We start from the raw sequence: 4834 nt of genomic DNA, 5'->3' as shown, positions 1-4834 counted from the left end.
AATAACTTGCCTGTCAGTGCAGGAGACATAAGAGACAAGGGTTGGATCCCTGGGTTGGGAAGATCCCCTGGAAGCGGGCATGGCAACCCACTCCAGTATTCTTGCCTGCAGAATCCCCATGGACAGACAAGCCTAGCAGGCTACAGTACATGGGGTTGCAGAGAGTTGGACATGACTGGAGTGACTTAGCACGCACGTGGACACAGAGACTGAGACCATAGCAGACAGGTGCTCATTGTCTTCCTTTCTCCTTTTGAGACAAGAGGCTTTTCCTTTGGGAGTGGTCTCTGGCTTCCAGCTTCCTGGTCTTTTTGAAACTGTACTCTGGCATTCTGGCTTCTCTTCAGGAAGTATCCCAGGCCCAGGGGCACAAAAACTTGTGGTTGCAGCTTGGACCTCCTCTGACCTCAGTGACTAGGACCCTGGGAGTAAGACCCTGTGTTCACAGAATTTATTCGGCTGTACCAGGTCATACTTGTGGCATATGGGATCTTAGTTCCCTGACCAGGGATCGAACCGAGGCACCCTGCATTGGGAGCATGGAGTCTTAGCCACTGGGTCACCAGGGAAGTCCCAAAGCAATGATTTTCAAGTTGATCTGTATGAACATTTGATCTGCGTTTTTTACCTATATATAAAATGCTTACACTATTTTAAAAGCCAACACATTCCAGTGAAAGTGAAAGTGCAGTTGCTCAGTCGTGTCTGACCCATGGACGGTAGCCTACCAGGCTCCGTGGTCATTACAAACAAAATGGCACCGCCATTAATATGCACAAATCATAGCAAATTTTTTTGGATCTATCTCCTAAAGCAAAGGAAATAAAAGCAAAAAATAAACAAATGGGACCTAATTAGACTTAAAAGCTCTTGCACAGCAAAGGAAACCATCAACAAAATAAAAAGACAACATACTGAATGGGAGAAAGTATTTGGTAACTATATGACTGATAAAGGACCAACATCCAAAATATACAAAACAGCTCACACAAGTCAATATCAAAAAAATAAGTGACCCAATTAAAAAATGTACAAAATTTCTGAATAGACATTTTTCCAAAGAAGACATAGATGGCCAACAGGTACATGAAAAGATCCATATCACTATTAATTATCAGAGAAATGAAAATTAAAACCAAAATGAGATATTGCTTCACACCTGTTAGAATGTCTATCATCAAAAAGAACACGAATAACAAATGTTGGTGACGATGTGGATAACCCTAACCCTCATGCACTGTTGGGGAGAATGTAAATTGGTACAGCCATTGTGAAAAACAGTATGGACACTTCTCAAAAAACTAAATCTGCCACATGACCCAGCAATTCCACTCCTGGGTATATACCCTAGAGAAACAAAAACACTAACTCAAAAAGATACATGCAGGATGGTGTTTCAGAGACCTAGTCTGCTATCACCTCGGTCTGCTGGCTTTCCTGTTCCTGACCTCAACATCTCATCTCTCAGTTTATTGGCCTGTCATCAGCAAGCAGATTGAACTTGGACTCGATGGAAAGGAGGAACACTAAGAGATGTAGAGATGGGTTAGCAAGAAGGGATATCATTGTGAAGACTGAGAGACACAAGGCACGAAAAACAAACCAGAAACCAAGACAGTATTTCATGCACGGGGTTTGTAAGGAAGGAGACAACTGTCGCTACACACATGACCTCTCTTGACGGTCCATATGGTGTAGTGTGCAAGTATTTTCAGCGAGGGTACTGTATTTATGGAGACCGCTGCAGATGTGAACATAGCAAGCCACTGAAACAGGAAGAAGCAACTGCTACAGATCTAACTGAAAAGCCATCTCTTGCTGCTTCCTCAAGTCTCTCATCAGTTGGACCGACTGTTGAAATGAATATGGGCGAGGCTGAGTCAAGAAATTCAAACTTTGCAACTGTAGGAGCCGGTTCAGAAGACCATTAATGCCATGAAGTTTGTTCCAGGGCAGCCCTACTGTGGCCAGATTACCCCTTCCTCCACCGAAGGCCCCCTGCAGGGCTCAGTGACCAAGGAAGACTTGGAGAGGGAGCAAAGTACAGTGAACACTAAGAAGCAGTTCTGCCCCTATGCCACAGTGGGGGAGTGCCGCTATGGGGAGTACTGCATGGATCTGCATGGAGACGCATGTGACATGTGCGGGCTGCAGGTCCTCTATCCTGTGGATGCCGCCCAGAGGTCACAGCATATAAAATCCTGCATTAAGACCCATAAGAAGGACATGGAGCTCTCATTCACAGTGCAACGCAGCAAGGACATGGTGTGTGGCATCTGCATGGAGGTAGTCTACGAGAAAGCCAACCCCAGCAAGCACCACTTTGGGATCCTCTCCAACTGCAACCACATCTACTGTCTCAAGTGTATTTGCAACTGGAGGAGTGCTAAGCAATTTGAGAGCAAGATGATAAAGTCCTGCCTAGAATGCCAGATCATATCTAACTTTGTCATTCCAAGTGAGTACTGGGTGGAGGAGAAAAAAAGAGAAGCAGAAACTCATTCAGAAATACAAAAAGGCAATGAGCAACAAGGCCTGCAGGTATTTTGATGAAGGCCATGGGAGCTGCCTATTTGGAGGGAACTGTTTTTACAAGCATGCATACCCTGATGGCCGTCAAGAGGAGCCATAGAGACAGAAAGTGGGAATGTCAAGCAGATACCAGGCCCAATGAAGGAACCACTTCTGGGAGCTCATAAAGGACCAAGACAATGGCAACCCTCTTGACGACAAAGAGGAGGTTGTCACCTTTGAGCTGGGTGAGATGTTGCTCATGCTTTTGGCTGCAGGTGGGGGCGACAACCTGACAGACTCTGAAGACGAGTGGGACTTGTTTCATGATGAGCTGGAAGATTTTTATGACTTGGATCTATAGCAGCTCGGCGGGGCACATGAACTGGTCTGCTGAGCCTCAGACTGCAGCAGGCCTCAGGGGCAGCGGCCATGCCTGGGCTGCTCTCCTAGGCAGGCCTCTCAACTCCAGGTACTGTCGTAATCATTTTTACCCAGGGCCTGTCTTCTCAACCCCCCACCTTTCCCCAAGAAGTATTTTGTTTTCTCTGTTTAAAAAAGTTACAAAAATAAATCTGAAAGTTCGTTTTTTTGTAACATGAATTTAACTGTCAGACAGTTAGTGTAGGTTTGTCACTTCATGTTTTCCACCAGATTCACACAGTTCGAGGGGAGCATTTCTGGATTTCCAGGACTCATTTTTGAGGACCCTGGGTTCAGAAGTAACAGCACTGGCTCCTGCTTTGGGGGTCCAGGAATCGGGGTGATAGGTGAAGGAACTGAACTGTAGCCTCCTTCTGCTCTAGACTTGGGAGGTGGGTACTTGGTTTCTGGTGAACTCTGCACATCTGTGTTTTCTGTCTGGTCCCTATCCTGTCATCCCCCTCCCTGTGCACTCGTCCTGTGGTTTTTGGTCTCGTTTCATTGCACACAAGTAATACTACTGGGTAACCAGAACCAGATGTGAATGTATTAGAGATTTTTACTGTGTTTAGCGTGATAGGAAAATTGTGAAAGAACACATGTAAGATGGGAGTGGAAGAAAATAATGCAGAGTGGGAAGCTGACTCCCCAAGGCAGATGGACTTTGGATGTGTGAGTGCATGACAAGCTTCCCATCCCTGCATAGATGCAGTGTTTGTAGCCTTAGTGAAAAAATTCATTTTAGTGGTTTCAGCCTCATGTGGCAAATAGATCTTAAAGGACAAAGCAGTTTATTGGTAGCTGTTAATAGAGCAATGCTAGCTCTGTCTGTATAAATAGAGAAATGGGCTTAGCCACAGAAGTGCAAACTATATGGTTATCCCATGTGTTAATACAACCTAGGGCTTGAGTCCACAGTTGTGTTTAATGTTGTATGATCTAGAATTCTCAGTCCAGGCACATTTTGATAAAACTTTGTCCTCATTTGAGGGGTTTCTTGTCAGATTTTTGTGTTCCTTTTTGGTGGGTATTTGCCTCATTCCATCCCCGAGTTTTGCAGCTAGACAGTGTGATTCAAAACTATGTTCTAAGGTGTTTCCTGTAGTGGAGTCATTGGTTGGCAATATAGTAAGTCAGGCTTTTCCACTAAAAGGGGAAACAGAGTGGTAATTCATAAGATAAGCTAATGTTAAATTGTTAGAATAATTCCTTGATTGGAATTTTTAGCTTTGTGTTTTGTTCTCTTTCCTGAAAACAACTTGGAGGTGCCCCAGATGTGTCCATCTACTGCTCTGATGCCTCGGATATCACTCATTCTTTTCACTTTAAGGAAAAAAAAAATAATAATAATGATTGTTGCAGAGGTCTCTGTATTTTGCAGCTGCCCTTTTTTAAGATGCACTTTTTCCAAATAAAACAATTTTTAACTCCTCCCAACACACACAAAAAATACATGCAACCCCAATGCTCATAGCAGCATTATTTACAATTGCTAAGATATGGAAGCAGCAATGGCACCCCACTCCAGTACTCTTGCCTGGAAAATCCCATGGATGGAGGAGCCTGGTAGGCTGCAGTCCATGGGGTCGATAAGAGTCAGACACGACTGAGCGACTTCACTTTCATTTTAAGTGTCCATCAACAGATGAATGGACAAAGATGTGATATATATATATATATATATATATATATATATATATATATTTATACACAATGGAATACTACTCAGCTATCAGTTCAGTTCAGTTCAGTTCAGTCTCTCAGCTGTGTCCGATTCTTTGTGACCCCATGGACTGAGCATGCCAGGCTTCCCTGTCCATCACGAACTCCCAGAGCTTGCTCAAACTCATGTCCATTGAGTCGGTGATGACATCCAAACATCTCATCCTCTGCTGTCCCT

General features: G+C 44.2%; 1 pseudogene; it reads left to right on the top strand.

Annotated features, from left to right (window-relative positions):
* Positions 1-1621: 1621 nt before the first annotated feature.
* Positions 1622-2875, top strand: LOC109555013 (E3 ubiquitin-protein ligase makorin-1 pseudogene; annotated as a pseudogene).
* The last annotated feature ends 1959 nt before the right edge of the window (positions 2876-4834 follow it).

This window comes from Bos indicus, chromosome X (assembly GCF_029378745.1).
Source record: "Bos indicus isolate NIAB-ARS_2022 breed Sahiwal x Tharparkar chromosome X, NIAB-ARS_B.indTharparkar_mat_pri_1.0, whole genome shotgun sequence".
Lineage (NCBI taxonomy): Eukaryota > Metazoa > Chordata > Mammalia > Artiodactyla > Bovidae > Bos > Bos indicus.
Note: the sequence above shows the minus strand (reverse complement) of the source record. Positions and strands in the feature narration are given on the sequence as shown.